This window comes from Leuresthes tenuis, unplaced genomic scaffold (genome assembly GCF_036924035.1).
Source record: "Leuresthes tenuis unplaced genomic scaffold, fLeuTen1.0.hap1 SCAF_24, whole genome shotgun sequence".
NCBI lineage: Eukaryota > Metazoa > Chordata > Actinopteri > Atheriniformes > Atherinopsidae > Leuresthes > Leuresthes tenuis.
This window is the reverse complement of record NW_027325378.1, coordinates 21,288,289-21,311,815: the sequence shown is the minus strand read 5'-3', so window position 1 is coordinate 21,311,815 and position 23,527 is coordinate 21,288,289. Positions and strand designations below refer to the sequence as shown.

The 23,527-nt window shown below is 41.5% G+C and overlaps 4 non-coding genes across 4 annotated transcripts; all 4 read right to left on the bottom strand.

Moving 5' to 3' along the window:
- Nucleotides 1-17,242: 17,242 nt before the first annotated feature.
- On the bottom strand, nt 17,243-17,433 carry LOC140285056 (U2 spliceosomal RNA). The gene has a single exon (XR_011910257.1). It is a non-coding gene; the product is annotated as a U2 spliceosomal RNA (small nuclear RNA).
- A 259-nt stretch (nt 17,434-17,692) lies between these two features.
- Nucleotides 17,693-17,806, bottom strand: LOC140285034 (U5 spliceosomal RNA). The gene has a single exon (XR_011910237.1). It is a non-coding gene; the product is annotated as a U5 spliceosomal RNA (small nuclear RNA).
- A 390-nt stretch (nt 17,807-18,196) lies between these two features.
- Nucleotides 18,197-18,387, bottom strand: LOC140285068 (U2 spliceosomal RNA). Its single transcript, XR_011910269.1, has one exon. It is a non-coding gene; the product is annotated as a U2 spliceosomal RNA (small nuclear RNA).
- Nucleotides 18,388-18,695: 308 nt separating this feature from the next.
- Nucleotides 18,696-18,809, bottom strand: LOC140285081 (U5 spliceosomal RNA). The gene has a single exon (XR_011910279.1). It is a non-coding gene; the product is annotated as a U5 spliceosomal RNA (small nuclear RNA).
- Between the last annotated feature and the right edge of the window lie 4,718 nt (nt 18,810-23,527).

Genomic DNA, 23,527 nt, shown 5'->3' with positions numbered 1-23,527 from the left:
TTTGATATATATTGTAACCTATTGGCTAAGGAATAGTGCTGAAAATGAGGTAAATCTAATCCACCACTGTCCTTGGTCTTCTATAGGGTTTTTAAACTAATACGTGGTGGTTTGTTTTTCCACAGAAATTTGGAGATGCATGAATCTAGTGACTTAAACCAAGTAGCAGATGGTTTTATGGGGATCATTGAGAACAAATAGTTAACTTTTGGTAGTATCATCATTTTAATGGTTGTAACTCTCCCCATAAGTGATATAGGTGAGGACTTCCAACGAGAGAGATCGTCCTCTACTCTCTTTAATAATTGCACATAATTTAGCTTTGTTAGCTCTGAGAGCCTGGAGGAAATGTTTATGCCTAAATATCTAATATTTCCTGACTGTAAAGGGATCACAGGTATATTCTGGACCCTGCAGTTAATGGGCAGAACTTTGGTCTTAGACCAGTTGATAGAGTAGTCAGAAAGTGCTGAGAATTTATTTATGAGTGTGATCGTGTGAGTGAGAGACGTCTGTGAGTTCTGAAGGAAAAGGCTCCCGGAGGGCCTCTGCCCTATGCTTATGGGGGCTCTTTCCGGGGGATTCCTCTGCAGTCTTCTGGGTGAATGCATGGTTGCCCCTGCGGTGGGCTTCCTGGGTTCTGTGCTCTGTGGGGGCTGCTGGTGGCCTGGGTCTTGTGGCCCTCTCTGCCTGCTTCTGATTGCTTGGGGGGGCTGTGGATTGTGGCCCTGTACGCTTATACACTCATAACTAAGCACGGTTATCATGTAGGTCCTGCGCCATGGGTGTTGCATGTTCTCGCACACACACACACACATTCATTAGTCCAGTAGCATGGTCGCTAAGCAGTTGATGTATTATCATGTCGTCTCAGGTCATCTATATCCACAGCTGTGTTGTATGCGATTGCCGCTTCTTGTGCTTGTTTTTGTTTGTTTGTGTGTTTGTTTTTTCTCTGCTTGTCTGCTTTCAGGTGCTCCTGGTGGCGCTAAGGCTGGAATCCCCTCAGAGGCCATGGATTGTTGTCTGTTTTGTTTTTTACAGGTGTAGCAGCTGGTTGTCTGGTTTTTGTTTCTATTTTTGTTCTCTTTCCTCTTCTTTCCTCTTCTTCTTTTCTTGTCCCCCGGTCAGGTTCAGTTCTATTACATGTCATATATTGTAAACAGAAATAAATAAATGGGCATCAAGGGGAGCTTTACATTTATAAAACTTCCCTTGGCAAAGCAAATCTGTTTGGCATCAAAGGTATTCAGACTACAAATCTGCTGCCATAATGCTGAACAGGACAAGGGAAAAAAAAAAAAAAGTAAAGAAGACAGTTCTGCCGAAAGCCAGGTACTAGACCTGTTCTAAGTTCTATACTTTTTAAAAGGGGCGTGTTTATCAACTATAGAATTAGAAGATTTACAAAAATGGTCAAGTGCTAGATCTTCATCTGGGATTTTAACAGTGTCATGAACTATTCAACAGATCAGTTAAAAAAAAAGCCTGCTCATGGAGATGTTTCAGGATCTGGATACCAACCGTGGACCTAATGTTTTCATTTTTGCAATTCTGATACAAGCTATTGAGCAGTGATAACTAACACCAAGTTCAGATACTGCGGATTTTCTACCTTTGATTTGTTAAGATTGAGCCAATCAGGGACAACCTTGAAGGATCTCTTAAGTTTGGTTTAGTAGGATCAGTAATTACCTGAGAAAGGTTGATATTGGTACACACCTTTTTTAAATGATCAGAGGCAGAGTTCAACTTGTTTAAATTAAAATTGCCACACAGAGATTGGGTTTAGGCCACATGCACACAGAATGACCTCAACAAATATAAGAAATATTAAACATTTACACATGGATTTTTGAATACATGTAGAGGAATGATACTTTGAAATGTGCTCATTGCGGAGTTATGCTCAGTTGAGTAATGAAGGTTGAACTATTCTGGGAAAGAGGTTCTATTCCCAGCATCATGATGGACACTCCTGATATAGAAGGTTTCGCTAACGCATTGGAATTGTTTTACTATTTTCATATGCATGTGCAAATAAGAATTGCTTGTTGCTGATAAATGCAAAGAAGAACAGCTTACACATAGATGCTCACATATAGGCTGCTGAATGCAATGAAGACCTGCTTATCCAGTAAAGTTCAATGTCAATGTGTAATATTCAATTAGGATTTGCAAAACAGTGAAGTTAAACAATGAATGGGTCCATAGTCGGTATGAGAAGACTACAGGAATATTTACCTGGGTGTACGTTCAAACAGAGATGAAAAAATTGCTATAAATAATTGTTTGTTTGTTAGTATGTATATGAATGTTATGTGTATAAACTGTGTTGGGTTATAGTTACTCAGTGGTGTCTCAGTGAAACAACCGACGGGGGAAGCCTTGCGGTGACAACAAAAGCAGTGTTTTACTGATCAGTCAAATTTTCCAGTGTACTCCATACAAACTGGTTGGCTACTGAAGGGATAGAAAATGGGGAATACTTGTTTTAAAGCAAACAAGGAATTAGATGGGAAAAATACATGTTTTAACGGGACCCAGACAATATTAAATACTCAGACAGATGGGAGAAGAAGTGTAGTTTTGTAGGAAATCACAAAATTATTACATAAAATTAGTGAAATCAATTGAAGAATGCCTTTCTGAAGAGCTGTTTACCACAGATGAGCAGCTTTGCGACCAAGCACATTGTAGATCGCTTTACTGCCAAAATGATCTAATTTAATGGATTGGTTTAGACATGCATAACAGCATTTTAAGAACAAAGAGAGAAACAAAAAGGGACAACGCTTCATGGTGGAAGGTGATGTATAAATAACTGTGTATATGATGAAGGAGAGACCATTTGAGCAGCACAGCCATTTCGCAGCACAGGGACAGCAGTCCAAGTTAAAGGATCTCCCACGTGGTATCACCTGTCACACTGTCTCAAGGCATCAAAAGAAGAAAAAATCACCTAACTCAAGGACAAAGAGACGAAGACTCCGGTGAACGAAGAGAGAGGACTGACAAACCAGAAATACAAAAGGATGCTCGATATCAAGATCCAGAAGAAGAGGCTAACAATGCCACGAACACTTACGATGCTGGGAATGATGCCAGCAATGAACAGAGAAGAAGATTCAGTGTCATCAATCTGCAACACGTGCCTCTAATGAGGGGGTGAATATAGAATCCTCAACAATTACAACGTCTCTGGGAACTGTGACAACAACAAGGTTTAAACCATTTTGATATATATTGTAACCTATTGGCTAAGGAATAGTGCTGAAAATGAGGTAAATCTAATCCACCACTGTCCTTGGTCTTCTATAGGGTTTTTAAACTAATACGTGGTGGTTTGTTTTTCCACAGAAATTTGGAGATGCATGAATCTAGTGACTTAAACCAAGTAGCAGATGGTTTTATGGGGATCATTGAGAACAAATAGTTAACTTTTGGTAGTATCATCATTTTAATGGTTGTAACTCTCCCCATAAGTGATATAGGTGAGGACTTCCAACGAGAGAGATCGTCCTCTACTCTCTTTAATAATTGCACATAATTTAGCTTTGTTAGCTCTGAGAGCCTGGAGGAAATGTTTATGCCTAAATATCTAATATTTCCTGACTGTAAAGGGATCACAGGTATATTCTGGACCCTGCAGTTAATGGGCAGAACTTTGGTCTTAGACCAGTTGATAGAGTAGTCAGAAAGTGCTGAGAATTTATTTATGAGTGTGATCGTGTGAGTGAGAGACGTCTGTGAGTTCTGAAGGAAAAGGCTCCCGGAGGGCCTCTGCCCTATGCTTATGGGGGCTCTTTCCGGGGGATTCCTCTGCAGTCTTCTGGGTGAATGCATGGTTGCCCCTGCGGTGGGCTTCCTGGGTTCTGTGCTCTGTGGGGGCTGCTGGTGGCCTGGGTCTTGTGGCCCTCTCTGCCTGCTTCTGATTGCTTGGGGGGGCTGTGGATTGTGGCCCTGTACGCTTATACACTCATAACTAAGCACGGTTATCATGTAGGTCCTGCGCCATGGGTGTTGCATGTTCTCGCACACACACACACACATTCATTAGTCCAGTAGCATGGTCGCTAAGCAGTTGATGTATTATCATGTCGTCTCAGGTCATCTATATCCACAGCTGTGTTGTATGCGATTGCCGCTTCTTGTGCTTGTTTTTGTTTGTTTGTGTGTTTGTTTTTTCTCTGCTTGTCTGCTTTCAGGTGCTCCTGGTGGCGCTAAGGCTGGAATCCCCTCAGAGGCCATGGATTGTTGTCTGTTTTGTTTTTTACAGGTGTAGCAGCTGGTTGTCTGGTTTTTGTTTCTATTTTTGTTCTCTTTCCTCTTCTTTCCTCTTCTTCTTTTCTTGTCCCCCGGTCAGGTTCAGTTCTATTACATGTCATATATTGTAAACAGAAATAAATAAATGGGCATCAAGGGGAGCTTTACATTTATAAAACTTCCCTTGGCAAAGCAAATCTGTTTGGCATCAAAGGTATTCAGACTACAAATCTGCTGCCATAATGCTGAACAGGACAAGGGAAAAAAAAAAAAAAGTAAAGAAGACAGTTCTGCCGAAAGCCAGGTACTAGACCTGTTCTAAGTTCTATACTTTTTAAAAGGGGCGTGTTTATCAACTATAGAATTAGAAGATTTACAAAAATGGTCAAGTGCTAGATCTTCATCTGGGATTTTAACAGTGTCATGAACTATTCAACAGATCAGTTAAAAAAAAGCCTGCTCATGGAGATGTTTCAGGATCTGGATACCAACCGTGGACCTAATGTTTTCATTTTTGCAATTCTGATACAAGCTATTGAGCAGTGATAACTAACACCAAGTTCAGATAATGCGGATTTTCTACCTTTGATTTGTTAAGATTGAGCCAATCAGGGACAACCTTGAAGGATCTCTTAAGTTTGGTTTAGTAGGATCAGTAATTACCTGAGAAAGGTTGATATTGGTACACACCTTTTTTAAATGATCAGAGGCAGAGTTCAACTTGTTTAAATTAAAATTGCCACACAGAGATTGGGTTTAGGCCACATGCACACAGAATGACCTCAACAAATATAAGAAATATTAAACATTTACACATGGATTTTTGAATACATGTAGAGGAATGATACTTTGAAATGTGCTTATTGCGGAGTTATGCTCAGTTGAGTAATGAAGGTTGAACTATTCTGGGAAAGAGGTTCTATTCCCAGCGTCATAATGGACACTCCTGATATAGAAGGTTTCGCTAACGCATTGGAATTGTTTTACTATTTTCATATGCATGTGCAATGAAGAATTGCTTGTTGCTGATAAATGCAAAGAAGAACAGCTTACACATAGATGCTCACATATAGGCTGCTGAATGCAATGAAGACCCGCTTATCCAGTAAAGTTCAATGTCAATGTGTAATATTCAATTAGGATTTGCAAAACAGTGAAGTTAAACAATGAATGGGTCCATAGTCGGTATGAGAAGACTACAGGAATATTTACCTGGGTGTACGTTCAAACAGAGATGAAAAAATTGCGATAAATAATTGTTTGTTTGTTAGTATGTATATGAATGTTATGTGTATAAACTGTGTTGGGTTATAGTTACTCAGTGGTGTCTCAGTGAAACAACCGACGGGGGAAGCCTTGCGGTGACAACAAAAGCAGTGTTTTACTGATCAGTCAAGTTTTCCAGTGTACTCCATACAAACTGGTTGGCTACTGAAGGGATAGAAAATGGGGAATACTTGTTTTAAAGCAAACAAGGAATTAGATGGGAAAAATACATGTTTTAACGGGACCCAGACAATATTAAATACTCAGACAGATGGGAGAAGAAGTGTAGTTTTGTAGGAAATCACAAAATTATTACATAAAATTAGTGAAATCAATTGAAGAATGCCTTTCTGAAGAGCTGTTTACCACAGATGAGCAGCTTTGCGACCAAGCACATTGTAGATCGCTTTACTGCCAAAATGATCTAATTTAATGGATTGGTTTAGACATGCATAACAGCATTTTAAGAACAAAGAGAGAAACAAAAAGGGACAACGCTTCATGGTGGAAGGTGATGTATAAATAACTGTGTATATGATGAAGGAGAGACCATTTGAGCAGCACAGCCATTTCGCAGCACAGGGACAGCAGTCCAAGTTAAAGGATCTCCCACGTGGTATCACCTGTCACACTGTCTCAAGGCATCAAAAGAAGAAAAAATCACCAAACTCAAGGACAAAGAGACGAAGACTCCGGTGAACGAAGAGAGAGGACTGACAAACCAGAAATACAAAAGGATGCTCGATATCAAGATCCAGAAGAAGAGGCTAACAATGCCACGAACACTTACGATGCTGGGAATGATGCCAGCAATGAACAGAGAAGAAGATTCAGTGTCATCAATCTGCAACACGTGCCTCTAATGAGGGGGTGAATATAGAATCCTCAACAATTACAACGTCTCTGGGAACTGTGACAACAACAAGGTTTAAACCATTTTGATATATATTGTAACCTATTGGCTAAGGAATAGTGCTGAAAATGAGGTCAATCTAATCCACCACTGTCCTTGGTCTTCTATAGGGTTTTTAAACTAATACGTGGTGGTTTGTTTTTCCACAGAAATTTGGAGATGCATGAATCTAGTGACTTAAACCAAGTAGCAGATGGTTTTATGGGGATCATTGAGAACAAATAGTTAACTTTTGGTAGTATCATCATTTTAATGGTTGTAACTCTCCCCATAAGTGATATAGGTGAGGACTTCCAACGAGAGAGATCGTCCTCTACTCTCTTTAATAATTGCACATAATTTAGCTTTGTTAGCTCTGAGAGCCTGGAGGAAATGTTTATGCCTAAATATCTAATATTTCCTGACTGTAAAGTGATCACAGGTATATTCTGGACCCTGCAGTTAATGGGCAGAACTTTGGTCTTAGACCAGTTGATAGAGTAGTCAGAAAGTGCTGAGAATTTATTTATGAGTGTGATCGTGTGAGTGAGAGACGTCTGTGAGTTCTGAAGGAAAAGGCTCCCGGAGGGCCTCTGCCCTATGCTTATGGGGGCTCTTTCCGGGGGATTCCTCTGCAGTCTTCTGGGTGAATGCATGGTTGCCCCTGCGGTGGGCTTCCTGGGTTCTGTGCTCTGTGGGGGCTGCTGGTGGCCTGGGTCTTGTGGCCCTCTCTGCCTGCTTCTGATTGTTTGGGGGGGCTGTGGATTGTGGCCCTGTACGCTTATACACTCATAACTAAGCACGGTTATCATGTAGGTCCTGTGCCATGGGTGTTGCATGTTCTCGCACACACACACACACATTCATTAGTCCAGTAGCATGGTCGCTAAGCAGTTGATGTATTATCATGTCGTCTCAGGTCATCTATATCCACAGCTGTGTTGTATGCGATTGCCGCTTCTTGTGCTTGTTTTTGTTTGTTTGTGTGTTTGTTTTTTCTCTGCTTGTCTGCTTTCAGGTGCTCCTGGTGGCGCTAAGGCTGGAATCCCCTCAGAGGCCATGGATTGTTGTCTGTTTTGTTTTTTACAGGTGTAGCAGCTGGTTGTCTGGTTTTTGTTTCTATTTTTGTTCTCTTTCCTCTTCTTTCCTCTTCTTCTTTCCTTGTCCCCCGGTCCGGTTCAGTTCTATTACATGTCATATATTGTAAACAGAAATAAATAAATGGGCATCAAGGGGAGCTTTACATTTATAAAACTTCCCTTGGCAAAGCTAATCTGTTTGGCATCAAAGGTATTCAGACTACAATTCTGCTGCCATAATGCTGAACAGGACAAGGGGAAAAAAAAAAAAAGTAAAGAAGACAGTTCTGCCGAAAGCCAGGGACTAGACCTGTTCTAAGTTCTATACTTTTTAAAAGGGGCGTGTTTATCAACTATAGAATTAGAAGATTTACAAAAATGGTCAAGTGCTAGATCTTCATCTGGGATTTTAACAGTGTCCTGAACTATTCAACAGATCAGTTAAAAAAAAGCCTGCTCATGGAGATGTTTCAGGATCTGGATACCAACCGTGGACCTAATGTTTTCATTTTTGCAATTCTGATACAAGCTATTGAGCAGTGATAACTAACACCAAGTTCAGATACTGCGGATTTTCTACCTTTGATTTGTTAAGATTGAGCCAATCAGGGACAACCTTGAAGGATCTCTTAAGTTTGGTTTAGTAGGATCAGTAATTACCTGAGAAAGGTTGATATTGGTACACACCTTTTTTAAATGATCAGAGGCAGAGTTCAACTTGTTTAAATTAAAATTGCCACACAGAGATTGGGTTTAGGCCACATGCACACAGAATGACCTCAACAAATATAAGAAATATTAAACATTTACACATGGATTTTTGAATACATGTAGAGGAATGATACTTTGAAATGTGCTCATTGCGGAGTTATGCTCAGTTGAGTAATGAAGGTTGAACTATTCTGGGAAAGAGGTTCTATTCCCAGCATCATGATGGACACTCCTGATATAGAAGGTTTCGCTAACGCATTGGAATTGTTTTACTATTTTCATATGCATGTGCAATGAAGAATGGCTTGTTGCTGATAAATGCAAAGAAGAACAGCTTACACATAGATGCTCACATATAGGCTGCTGAATGCAATGAAGACCTGCTTATCCAGTAAAGTTCAATGTCAATGTGTAATATTCAATTAGGATTTGCAAAACAGTGAAGTTAAACAATGAATGGGTCCATAGTCGGTATGAGAAGACTACAGGAATATTTACCTGGGTGTACGTTCAAACAGAGATGAAAAAATTGCGATAAATAATTGTTTGTTTGTTAGTATGTATATGAATGTTATGTGTATAAACTGTGTTGGGTTATAGTTACTCAGTAGTGTCTCAGTGAAACAACCGACGGGGGAAGCCTTGCGGCGACAACAAAAGCAGTGTTTTACTGATCAGTCAAGTTTTCCAGTGTACTCCATACAAACTGGTTGGCTACTGAAGGGATAGAAAATGGGGAATAGTTGTTTTAAAGCAAACAAGGAATTAGATGGGAAAAATACATGTTTTAACGGGACCCAGACAATATTAAATACTCAGACAGATGGGAGAAGAAGTGTAGTTTTGTAGGAAATCCCAAAATTATTACATAAAATTAGTGAAATCAATTGAAGAATGCCTTTCTGAAGAGCTGTTTACCACAGATGAGCAGCTTTGCAACCAAGCACATTGTAGATCGCTTTACTGCCAAAATGATCTAATTTAATGGATTGGTTTAGACATGCATAACAGCATTTTAAGAACAAAGAGAGAAACAAAAAGGGACAACGCTTCATGGTGGAAGGTGATGTATAAATAACTGTGTATATGATGAAGGAGAGACCATTTGAGCAGCACAGCCATTTCGCAGCACAGGGACAGCAGTCCAAGTTAAAGGATCTCCCACGTGGTATCACCTGTCACACTGTCTCAAGGCATCAAAAGAAGAAAAAATCACCAAACTCAAGGACAAAGAGACGAAGACTCCGGTGAACGAAGAGAGAGGACTGACAAACCAGAAATACAAAAGGATGCTCGATATCAAGATCCAGAAGAAGAGGCTAACAATGCCACGAACACTTACGATGCTGGGAATGATGCCAGCAATGAACAGAGAAGAAGATTCAGTTTCATCAATCTGCAACAGGTGCCTCTAGTGACGGGGTGAATATAGAATCCTCAACAATTACAACGTCTCTGGGAACTGTGACAACAACAAGGTTTAAACCATTTTGATATATATTGTAACCTATTGGCTAAGGAATAGTGCTGAAAATGAGGTAAATCTAATCCACCACTGTCCTTGGTCTTCTATAGGGTTTTTAAACTAATACGTGGTGGTTTGTTTTTCCACAGAAATTTGGAGATGCATGAATCTAGTGACTTAAACCAAGTAGCAGATGGTTTTATGGGGATCATTGAGAACAAATAGTTAACTTTTGGTAGTATCATCATTTTAATGGTTGTAACTCTCCCCATAAGTGATATAGGTGAGGACTTCCAACGAGAGAGATCTCTATCTTTAATAATTGCACATAATTTAGCTTTGTTAGCTCTGAGAGCCTGGAGGAAATGTTTATGCCTAAATATCGAATATTTCCTGACTGTATAGTGATCACAGGTATATTCTGGACCCTGCAGTTAATGGGTAGAACTTTGGTCTTAGACCAGTTGATAGAGTAGTCAGAAAGTGCTGAGAATTTATTTATGAGTGTGATCGTGTGAGTGAGAGACGTCTGTGAGTTCTGAAGGAAAAGTAATACATCATCAGCATAAAGACTTATTTTATGCTCAATATTTTGGGATTGGATGCCTTTAATATTTCTATCTTGTCTGATAGAAGCTGCTAAAGGTTTGATGAAAATAGCAAAAAGTGAGGGAGAAAGTGGGCAACCTTGTCTTGTACCTCTCTGCAGACTGAAGCTTGGAGAAGTTTGATCATTTGTCCTGACACTTGCATTTGGGGAGCTATATAATATCCTTATCCAGTTGATGAAGTGTGACCCAAACCCGAATTTGTTTAATGCTGCGAATAAAAGTTTCCAGTTCACTCCATCAAATGCTTTTTCTGCATCTATAGAGTCGATTGTGGCTTCCAAGTTGTTGATGGTAGAATAGTCTTTGAGATTAATGATCCGGTTTGTGAATGAACCGTTGTGCCTACTGCTCTTCAGCCTGTCAAATGAAATGTATAATTTGAAACGTGACAAATGAACGAAGACCCAAGGAGTCGTAAACAAATCAATACTGTTTCCTGTGCAAGGACCCGTCAGCCGAGGAGTTGAGTCATGAACGAATCAATACTGTTTCCTGTGCGAGGACCCGTCTCCCGAGGAGTTGAGTCGTGAACGAATCAATACTGTTTCCTGTCCTGCTGACTGAGCTTATGAAGCTGCCGCCTGCCATGTGGTGAGGAAGGGTACTGCATGAAAATGAACGAATCACTCACTGAGACAACTCGTTACTCCCGAGTCATATAAAAAATTAGTTTATATCGAACGAATCGCTCACGAACGACACATCACTATCTATTTGACGAGTTATGCATGAATTCGGATTTTGCAATAAAATTAATTCCTTCTCTCAAACCAAGTTCAAACTGCTTTGTCCTTCATATTTATCTACTTCTAATCTAGTTTCAACAATAAACAACACTGTATTTTGTAGTATGAAAAAGAACCAGACCTAATTTTCAGCAATTAGCTTCTCTCGAGGAGATATGAAGGAATACAGATTTTGCTGTAAAATGAAATACTTCTATCAAACTGACTTAAAACGGTTTGTTCTTATTTCTTCATTTCTGATGAAGTTTCAACAATAAACAACAAACTTTGTATTATGAGAAAGAACCAGACTTATTCTTCAGGAATCCGAAAATAAGCTCTATTTCACGAGTTATGCACAAATTCGGATTCTCCTATAAAACAAATTCCTTAACTCAAACCAAGTTAAGACTGCTTTGTCCTTCATATTTATTCATGTCTAATCAAGTTTCAACAATAAACAACGTTGTACTTTGTAGAATGAGAAAGAACTTCTTCAGCAATAAGCATCTCTCGACATATGACGAAATACAGATTTTGCTATAAAATTAATTCCTTCTATCAGCCTGACTTAAAACTGTTTGTCCTCCTTATTTATCCACTTCAAATCAAATTTCAAAAATTAAAAAAATTTTGTAGTTTGAGAAAGAACAACTTAATCTTCAGCTATCAGTATAAAAAGAGGGTAAGAAAAGGTGCAAATGCCAACCATACATCACTAAAAGGTGGAGCGGAAGTATTCGGCTGCAAGTAGGTGTGACTGTTCGACCATAATTTGTAAAAAGCGGGTAAGAAAAGGTTCGAATGCCCGACTATATATTAACAAAAGCGGAAGGAGAGATCTTCGGATGAGAGTGGGTGAGAATTTCCAACCATAATCTATAAAATGCGGTGAAAAAAAAGGTGTGAATACCCCATAGAACACTAAAAGGTGGAGCGGAAGTGTTCGGCTGCAAGAAGGTGTGAATGTCCGACTATATTTGGTGAAAAGCAGGTGAAGCAACGTCTGAATGCCCAACCTTACATCATCAAAAGCGAGATCAGAGGTGTTTGGCTGCAAGAAGGCCATAGTTTGCCAAAAGCGGGTAAGGTGCGAATGACCGACTAAATATCAACAAAAGTGGGGGCGGAGGTCTTCGGATGCAAGTGGGTGTGAATATCCCACCATACAAGTATGGTGTAGAGGAAGCTGTGAATGGCCGACCATAGTAGAAAGCGGGTGAGAGAAGGTGCGAATGTCAAACCATACATGATCAAAACAGTGAGCGGAGGTGTTTGGCTGCGACAAGGTGTGAATGTCCACCCATAATTAATGAAAAGCGGGCAACAAGTAGGTTCGAATGCCCAACCATACATCATCAAAAGCAGGAGTGGATGTGTTCGGCTACAAGAAGGTTTGAATATCCGACCATAGTTTGTAAAAAGCGGGTAAGAAAAGGTTTGAATGCCCGAACATACACCATCAAAAGAGGGAGCGGACGGGTTCCGCTGTAAGAAGGTGTGAATGTCCGACCATAGTTGGTAAAAAGCGGGTAAGAAAAGGTTAAAATACCCGACTGTACACAATCAATAGCGGGAGCGGAGTTATTCGGCTACTAAAAGGTGTGAAAGTCCGACCAGGGTTTGTAAAAAGCGGGTAAGAAAAGGTGCGAATGCCCGACAATGTATGATCAAAAGAGGGAGCGGAGGTGTTCAGCTGCAAGAAGGTCTGAATGTCCATCAATAATTGCTAGAAAACATGAAAGAAAATTTTCTAATATCAAACCGCACATGATCATAAGCGGGAGAGGAGGTGTTCAGCTGCAAGAAGGTGTGAATGTCCACCCATAATTACTGAAAAATGGTTTGTAAAAAGCGGGTAAGAAAAGGTATGAATGCCTGACTATACACCATCAAATGCGGGAACGGTTTTTCGGCTGTGAGTAGGTGTGAATCTCCGACCATAATTGCTGAAAAATGTGTTAGAAAAGGTAAGAATGCCGGTCCATACATCATCAAAAGCGAGAAAGGTGGTGTTCGGCTGCAAGTAGGTGTGAATGTCCAGCCATAATTACTCACAAACGGGTAAGAAAAGGTAGTATTGCCAGACCATACATGATCAAAACAGGGAGCGGAGGTGGTTCAGCTGCAAGAAGGTGTGAATGTCCGACTAAAGTTTGTAAAAAGCGGATAAGACAAGGTGCGAATGCCTGACAATGTATGATCAAAAGAGTGAGCGGAGGTTTTCGGCTGCAAGAAGTTCTGAATGTCTACCCATAATTCCTGAAAAATGGGTAAAAAAAGGGTCCGAATGCCCAACCATACATCATCAAAAGCAGGAGTGGATGTTTTCGGCTACAAGAAGGTTTGAATGTCCATCAATAATTGCTTTAAAACAGGAATGAAAATTTTCGAATATCAAACCGCACATGATCATAAGCGGGAGAGGAGGTGTTCAGCTGCAAGAAGGTGTGAATGTCCACCCATAATTCCTGAAAAATGGGTAAAAAAAGGTGCGAATGCCCAACCATACATTATCAAAAGCAGGTGTGAATGTCAGATCATAATTTGCAAAAAGCTGATGAGAAAAGGTGAGAATGCCTGACTATACACCATCAAATGCGGGAGCAGAGGTGTTCGGCTCTGAGTAGGCGTGAATGTCCGACCATAATTGCTGAAAAATGTGTTAGAAAAGGTAAGAATGCCGGAACATACATCATCAAAAGCGGGAGAGGTGGTGTTCAGCTGCAAAAAGGTGTGAATGTTCGACTAAAGTTTGTAAAAAGCGGGTAAGACAAGGTCCGAATGCCCGAACATACATCATCAAAAGAGGGAGCGGAGGTGTTCCGCTGTAAGAAGGTGTGAATGTCCAAACCATAGTTGGTAAAAACCGGGTAAGAAAAGGTTGAAATACCCGACTGTACACAATCAAAAGAGGGAGCGGAGTTGTTCAGCTAAGAGATGGTGTGAAAGTCCGACCATGGTTTGTAAAAAGCGGGTAAGAAAAGGTTCGTATGCCCTAATATACACTATCAAAAGCAGAAGCGGAGGTGTTCGGCTGCAAGAAGGTGTGAACGTCCAACCAAAGTTTGTAAAAAGCAGTTAAGAAAAGTTTCGAATATCTAACCAAACATAATCAAAAGCGGGAGCAGAGCTGTTCGACTGCAAGTAGGTGTGAATGTCAGATCATAATTTGCAAAAAGCTGATGAGAAAGGGTGAGAATGCCCGACTATACACCATCAAATGCGGTAGCGGAGTTGTTCGGCTGTGAGTAGGTGTGAATGTCCGACCATAATTGCTGGAAAATGTGTTTGAAAAGATAAGAATGCCGGTCCATATATCATCAAAAGCGGGAGAGGTGGTGTTCGGCTGCAAGTAGGTGTGAATGTCCAGCCATAATTACTCACAAACGGGTAAGAAAAGATAGTATTGCCAGACCATACATGATCAAAACAGGGAGCGGAGGTGGTTCAGCTTCAAGGTCTGAATGTCCACCAATAATTACTGAAAAATGGTTAAGAAAAGGTGCGAATGCCCAACCATATATCATCAAAAGCAGGAGTGGATGTGTTCGGCTACAAGAAGGTTTGAATTTCCGACCATAGTTTGTAAAAGGCGGGTAAGAAAAGGTTCCAATGTCCAAACATACACCATCAAAAGAGGGAGAGGAGGTGTTCCGCTGTAAGGTGTGAATGTCCGACCATAGTTTGTAAAAAGCGGATAAGAAAAGGTTAAAATACCCGACTGTACACAATCAAAAGAGAGAGCGGAGTTGTTCAGCTAAGAGATGGTGTGAAAGCCCGACCATGGTTTGTAAAAAGCGGGTAAGAAAAGGTTTGTATGCCCAAATATACACTATCAAAAGCAGAAGCGGAGGTGCTCGGCTGCAAGAAGGTGTGAACGTCCAACCAAAGTTTGTAAAAAGCAGTTAAGAAAAGTTTCGAATATCTAACCAAACATAATCAAAAGCGGGAGCAGAGCTGTTCGACTGCAAGTAGGTGTGAATGTCAGATCATAATTTGCAAAAAGCTGATGAGAAAGGGTGAGAATGCCTGACTATACACCATGAAATTGCGGTAGCGGAGTTGTTCGGCTGTGAGTAGGTGTGAATGTCCGACCATAATTGCTGGAAAATGTGTTAGAAAAGGTAAGAATGCCGGTCCATACATCATCAAAAGCGGGAGAGGTGGTGTTCGGCTGCAAGTAGGTGTGAATGTCCAGCCATAATTACTCCCAAACGGGTAACACCGAGAGTCCGAAAAGGAAATATAGATCACCCTACTCACTTTTCACCTAAAGAAATGACCTGAGTGTGTAATTTGTTTTGATAACTTAGAAAAACGAAAATGACATACCTACTTTCCTTTATCCTTTTAATGGTTCTCACCTTCTCAACACTAAATGTGAGAAGTGTGAAATCAAAGACAAGAGCCCAGAGTATTTTATCCTTCTTAGACTCCATAAAATCAGATGTGTTTTTAATACAAGAATGTGGACTACCTTTTTTAAAAAACCATAGACAATGGGAGGAAATGTGGCCCCATTTATCGATATGGAGTGGTTCAAATCAAAATAAAAATGATGGTGTGGCCATTCTAATTAAAAATCCGCATGTTCTGGTGAAAGGTAGCACAGTGGTGAGAGACGGACGGGCACTTTTAGCACACTTGAATTTTATGGGGCAAGACTTTAACCTCTTAAATATTTATGGTTTCAATGGAAAAATGACAGGTATGACCTTTTAGAAGATATACAGCTTTACATGCTAGGGCAAGTACCTTTAGTTGTAGCAGGATTTTAACTGTATCTTGAGCAGGAAAGATAGAAAAAGAGCAGGGGGAGATTTTAAAGTGGATAAGACTTCGATTTTACTTCAGGGCATATGCAGGGATTTTAAGCTTACTGACTGTTTTAAAACCATGCATCCCAGAGAGGAGGGCTTCACCTGGTTTAGTCATGATGGCACCAGAGCCTCTCGCATCGATTATTTCTTTACTAGAGATTGCCCACCCACTGATGTTAGATTAACCCCTGTTTTCTTTTCAAACCACCTTATGCTCTCCTGCACCCTTTCACCCCCTTCTGGTGTGACGGTAGGACGTGGTCTGTGGAAACTCAACTGTTCCCTGTTGGAGGATGAAATCATAGTCAGTCAGTACAGGGAATGTTATAAAGAGTGGCAGACCCTTCAAGACCTCTACGAAACACATGCACAATGGTGGGAAATGGTGAAGGAAACGACCCAGACTTTTTTTAAACAGCAAGGTAAACGTAAAAAAAGGAAAGAGAATAGATGTATGATGGGACAACAGAAACGCTTACAGCGCTACTTTAAACTAAATCAGTGTGGCATAAACTTTAATGAAGAAATCAAAGATGTCAAAAAGGAAATGTCAGTTTTAGCAGAAATAAAGAGTAAAGGAATTTTTGTAAGAAGCAGGGAGCAGGAAATTGAGGAAGGTGAAAAATGCACACGGTACTTTTTTAAGAAAGTTATAAATAAAAAGGAGTGTATTCAAAATCTAAAAAGAGAAGATGGGTTTTGAACAAAATCCACACAAGAGATGATTGAAACTGTACATACCTTTTATAGTAACATGTACAAAGAGAAACCAGTGCACTTGGAAACATCGGCAGAAATTTTAAAATTCGTTGACAAAACCGTAAAAGAGAATGCACACTTGACACAGGATTTTACTGCTTTAGAGTTAAAAAAATGCCTAACAGGTTTTAAGAGAAGTCGAGCTCCGGGTTTAGACGGGCTTCCTGCAGAATTCTATCTGACCTTTTGGGACCTTTTATCATCAGACATTTTAGATGTTTTTAAAGATTTTGAAAAACTCGACCGACTGCCTGACAGTTTTAGAGTGGGAATAGTGACTCTACTTTATAAAAAAAATGATAAGACTGACCTAAAGAATTGGAGGCCCATCACACTTTTAAACTTTGACTGTAAACTTTTTAGCAAGGTTTTAGCGACACGGATGTCCTCTGTTTTAGAGGAGGTAATTCACCCAGACCAGGCTTGTGCAATCTCAGGGAGACAACTCACTGACAGCCTCGTACTGATTCGAGACATCATTGATTACGATAGAGAAAGAAACACCCGGCTTGTCATCTTAAATTTAGACTTTGAAAAAGCTTTTCATCAGGTCTCGCATCAATATCTCTTTCAGGTGTTGCAGCCATCGAATAGGACCCTGAAACTTCCATCCTGCACCGCTGTTTGCTTTTTCACAAGAGCAGAGAAGATCGCACCGTTCCCAGCGGCACTGCAGTACCGGGTCGATGCTTGGAGTGAACGGAGCCAGCTCCTTTTTCAACTCCTATTGCTAAAAATCCATTTAATATGTAGTCCTCGTATAGAGGACATATCAAATATTAAACTGATAAGAACAGATACCACACTTGATCTTAGCCAAAAGGCCGAGAAGCGATAACTATCCACTGGTTCACGTCCGAGGGCCCTTCCTGGCACAATGCGCACTTGTAGCGGTGTTCTTTTTAGTGTCACTTTGCACCTCCGCACTGAGCACTCTTCAGCCCTTTTAAATGGTATAACTTTGCACTCCTGCACGCTCCAGCAAGCACCATTCAAGCAACAACGTCAGCACAGTCGCAACAAGTAAGGCGACTCTACTCAGAGAAGTCACTCTGCATAGTAACAAGATTTCTTTTGCACAGACAGAAAGGGCTTCACCCGCAAAGGTAAAGCCTGCCAAAAATAGAAACAACTCACTAGTGCTGCTCTCCACGGAAGTCTTTAGTAAAAGGCGAAAGACTTGTACGTTATGAAGAGAAACCAGAGTACGATTATCCGTCACTGCAGGAGCAGGGCATCAGGCTAGTTGGCATAGCCACCTTCCCCATGGTGAGCTTTGCTTGGTAGAGACGTTTGCTCCCCCCCCTTGCTCCTCGGCTGACCAAGTAGGGACAATCGGGCCCTATTCGATGGCTGCCTTGTCTTTTACTCTGTGCAAAAGACAAGGCAGCAACAAAAACACCATGGGAACACCGTATTGAGGCTTTTTTCTGACCGCTCATTCGGTGTCGCGTTTCTTTCAAGCAATTCTCCCGGTTAGCCCGCACTCGGCTTGCTCCCAGAGCCGTGTTAAAGTCTACTTCGCATTCACACTCTCTTCTCAGCAGACTAAAAGAAACTTCCATCCTGCACCGCTGTTTGCTTTTTCACTAGAGCAGAGAAGAGCGCACCGTTCCCAGCGGCACTGCAGTACTGGGTCGATGTTTGGAGTGAACGGAGCAAGCTCCTTTTTCAACTCCTATTGCTAAAAATCCATTTAATATGTAGTCCTCGTATAGAGGACATATCAGAAATTAAACTGATAAGAACAGATATTACACTTGATCTGAGCTAAAAGACCGAGAAGCGATAACTGTCCACTGGTTCACGTCCGAGGGCCCTTCCTGGCACAATGCGCACTTGTAGCGGTGTTCTTTTTATGGCCATAGGTGGCCAGAGTGTCACTTTGCACCTCCGCCCACCCGCTGCACTGAGCACTCTTCAGCCCTTTCAAATGGTATAAATTTGCACTCCCGCACGCTCCAGCAAGCACCATTCAAGCAACAACTTTGCACTCCAGCTTCGAACATCGGCACAGTCGCAACAAGTAAGGCGACTCTACTCAGAGAAGTCACTCTGCACAGTAACAAGATTTCTTTTGCACAGACAAAAAGGGCTTCACCCGCAAAGGTAAAGCCTGCCAAAAATAGAAACAACTCATTAGTGCTGCTCTCCACGGAAGTCTTTAGTAAAAGGCGAAAGACTTGTACGTTATGAAGAGAAACCAGAGTACGATTATCCGTCACTGCAGGAGCAGGGCATCAGGCTAGTTGGCATAGCCACCTTCCCCATGGTGAGCTTTGCTTGGTGGAGACGCTTGCTCCCCCCCCTTGCTCCTCGGCTGACCAAGTAGGAACAATCGGGCCCTATTCGATGGCTGCCTTGTCTTTTACTCTGTGCAAAAGCCAAGGCAGCAACAAAAACACCATGGGAACACCGTATTGAGGCTTTTTTCTGACCGCTCATTCGGTGTCGCGTTTCTTTCAAGCAATTCTCCCGGTTAGCCCGCACTCGGATTGCTCCCAGAGCCGTGTTAAAGTCTACTTCGTATTCACTCTCTTTTCTCAGCAGACTCTTGGGATTTTATCTATAAAATGAATTCCTTCACTCAAACTATGTTAAAAATGCTTTGTCCTTCATATTTACCATGTCTAGAAAGATTTAAACAAAAAAAACAACGTCGTACATTCTATCTTTTGATCATACATTTTCGGGCATTCGCACCTTTTCTTACCCGCTTTTTTCAAACCAGGGTCGGACTTTCACACCTTTTAATAGCCGAACAACTCCGCTCCCGCTATTGATTGTGTACAGTCGGGTATTTTCACCTTGTCTTACCCACTTTTTACCAACTATGGTCGGACATTCACACCTTCTTACAGCGGAACCCCTCCGCTCCCTCTTTTGATGGTGTATGTTTGGGCATTCGCACCTTTTCTTACCCGCTTTTTACAAACAATGGTCAGACATTCAAACCTTCTTGTAGCCGAACACATCCACTCCTGTTTTTGATGATGTATGGTTGGTTATTCGCACCTTTTCTTACCCATTTTTCAGTAATTATGGGTGGACATTCACACCTTCTTGCAGCTGAACACCTCCTCTCCCGCTTATGATCATGTGTGGTTTGATATTCGAAAATTTTCTTTCATGTTTTCTAGCAATTATTGATGGACATTCAGACCTTCTTGCAGCTGAACACCTCCGCTCCCGCTTTTGATGGTGTATAGTCAGGGTTTCGAACCTTTCCTTACCCGCTTTTTACAAACTATGGTCGGACATTCAGACCTTCTTGCAGCCAAAAACCTCCGCTCCCTCTTTTGATCATACATTTTCGGGCATTCGCACCTTTTCTTACCCGCTTTTTACAAACCAGGGTCGGACTTTCACACCTTTTAGTAGCCGAACAACTCCACTCCCGCTATTGATTGTGTACAGTCGTGTATTTTCACCTTGTCTTAACCGCTTTTTACCAACTATGGTCAGACATTCACACCGTCTTACAGCGGAACACCTCCGCTCCCTCTTTTGATGGTGTATAGTCGGGCATTCGAACCTTTTCTTACCCGCTTTTCACCATCTATGGTCGGACATTCACACCTTCTTACAGCGGAACACCTCCGCTCCTGCTTTTGATGATGTATGGTTGGGCATTCGAAGCTTTTCTTACCCATTCTTCAGTAATTATGTGTGGACATTAACACCTTCTTGCAGCTGAACACCTCCTCTCCCGCTTATGATCATGTGCGGTTTGATATTCGAAAATTTTCTTTCATGTTTTCTAGCAATTATTGATGGACATTCAGACCTTCTTGCAGCTGAACACCTCCGCTCCCGCTTTTGATGGTGTATAGTCGGGCTTTCGAGCCTTTTCTTCCCCGGTTTTTACAAATTATGTTTGGACATTCAGACCTTCTTGCAGCCGAAGACTTCCGCTCCACCTTTTGGTGTTCTATCACACCTTTTTTTTCAACGCATTTTATAGATTATGGTTGGAAATTCTCAACCACTCTCATCCCAAGACCTCTCCTCCCGCTTTTGTTAATATATTTGAACTTTAGTCGGACATTCACACCTTCTTGCAGCTGAACCACCTCCGCTCCCTGTTTTGATCATGTATGGTCTGGCAATACTACCTTTTCTTACCCGTTTGTGAGTAATTATGGCTGGACATTCACACTTACTTGCAGTCGAACAGCTCTACTCCCGCTTTTGATTATGTTTGGTTGGATATTCGAACCTGTTCTTAACTGCTTTTTACAATCTTTGGTCGGACGTTCACACATTTTTGCAGCTGAACCACCTCCGCTCCCTGTTTTGATCATGTATGGTCTGGCAATACTACCTTTTCTTACCCATTCTTCAGTAATTATGTGTGGACATTAACACCTACTTGCAGCCGAACCCCACCTCTCTCGCTTTTGATGATGTATGGACCGGCATTCTTACGTTTTCTAACACATTTTTCAGCAATTATGGTCGGATATTCACACCTACTCACAGCCGAACAACTCCGCTCCCGCATTTGATGGTGTATAGTTGGGCATTCTCATCCATTCTCATTAGCTTTTTGCAAATTATGATCTGACATTCACACCTACTTGCAGTCGAACAGCTCTACTCCCGCTTTTGATTATGTTTGGTTGGATATTCGAACCTGTTCTTAACTGCTTTTTACAATCTTTGGTCGGACGTTCACACATTTTTGCAGCCGAACACCTCCGCTTCCGCTTTTGATGGTATATAATCGGGCATTCGAACCTTTTCTTACCCGCTTTTTAAAAACCATGGTCGGACATTCACACCTTCTTGTAGCCGAACAACTCTGCTCCCGCTATTGATTGTGTACAGTCGGGTATTTTAACCTTTTCTTACCAACTTTTTACCAACTATGGTCGGACATTCACACCGTCTTACAGCGGAACGCCTCCGCTTCCTCTTTTGATGATGTATGGTTGGGCATTTGCACCTTTTCTTACCCATTTTTCAGTAATTATGGGTGGACATTGACACCTTCTTGCAGCTGAACACCTCCTCTTCTGCTTATGATCATGTGCGGTTTGATATTCGAAAATTTTCTTTCATGTTTTCTAGAAATTATTGATGGACATTCAGACCTTCTTGCAGCTGAACACCTTTGCTCCCGCTTTTGATGGTGTATAGTCGGGCTTTCGAGCCTTTTCTTCCCCGGTTTTTACAAATTATGGTTGGACATTCAGACCTTCCTGCAGCCGAAAACCTCCGCTCCCTCTTTTGATCATACATTGTCGGGCATTCGCACCTTTTCTTACCCGCTTTTTACAAACCATGGTCGGACGTTCACACCTTTTAGTAGCCGAACAACTCCACTCCCGCTATTGATTGTGTACAGTCGGGTATTTTAACCTTTTCTTACCCGCTTTTTACCAACTATGGTTGGACATTCACACCTTCTTACAGCGGAACACCTCCGCTCCCTCTTTTTATGGTGTATGTTCGGGCATTCAAACCTTTTCTTACCCGCTTTTTACAAACTATGGTCGGATATTCAAACCTTCTTGTAGCCGAACATATCCACTCTTGCTTTTGATGATGTATGGTTTGACATTCGAAACTACTTGTTGCCCGCTTTTCATTAATTATGGGTGGACATTCACACCTTGTCACAGTCAAACACCTCCGCTCCCTGTTTTGATCATGTATGGTTTGACCTTCGCACCTTCTCTCACCCGCTTTTTACTATGGTCGGCCATTCACAGCTTACTCTCCACCATACTTGTATGGTGGGATATTCACACCCACTTGCATCCGAAGACCTCCGCCCCCACTTTTGTTGATATTTAGTCGGTCATTCGCACCTTACCCGCTTTTGGCAAACTATGGCCTTCTTGCAGCCAAACACCTCTGATCTCGCTTTTGATGATGTAAGGTTGGGCATTCAGACCTTGCTTCACCTGCTTTTCAACAAATATAGTCGGACATTCACACCTTATTGCAGCCGAACACTTCCGCTCCACCTTTTAGTGTTCTATCACACCATTTTTTTCACCGCATTTTATAGATTATGGTTGGAAATTCTCAACCACTCTCATCCGAAGACCTCTCCTCCCGCTTTTGTTAATATATTTGAGCTTTAGTCGGACATTCACCCCTTCTTGCAGCTGAACCACCTCCGCTCCCTGTTTTGATCATGTATGGTCTGGCATTCTTACCTTTTCCTACCCGTTTGTGAGTAATTATGGCTGGACATTCACACCTAATTGCAGCCGAACAGCACCTCTCCCGCTTTTGATTATGTATGGACCGGCATTCTTACCTGTTCTAACACATTTTTCAGCAATTATGGTCTGAGATTCACACCTACTCACAGCTGAACAACTCCGCTCCCGCATTTGATGGTGTATAGTTGGGCATTCTCACCCTTTCTCATCAGCTTTTTGCAAATTATGATCTGACATTCACACCTACTTGCAGTCGAACAGCTCTACTCCCGCTTTTGATTATGTTTGGTTGGATATTCAAACCTTTTAACTGCTTTTTACAAACTTTGGTCGGACGTTCACATCTTCTTGCAGCCGAACACCACAGCTTCCGCTTTTGATGGTATATATTTGGGCATTCGAACCTTTTCTTACCCGCTTTTTACCAACTATGGTCGGACATTCAAACCTTCTTGTAGCCGAACACATCCACTCCTGCTTTTGATGATGTATGGTTTGGCATTCGCACCTTTTCTTACCCATTTTTCAGTAATTATGGTTGGACATTCACACCTTCTTGCAGCTGAACACATCCACTCCTGCTTTCGATGATGTATGGTTGGGCATTCGCACCCTTTTTTTTACCCATTTTTCAGGAATTATGATTGGACATTCAGACCTTGCAGCTGAACTACGTCCGCTCCCTGTTATGATCATGTGCGGTTTGATATTCGAAAATTCTCCTTCATGTTTTCTAGCAATTATTGATGGA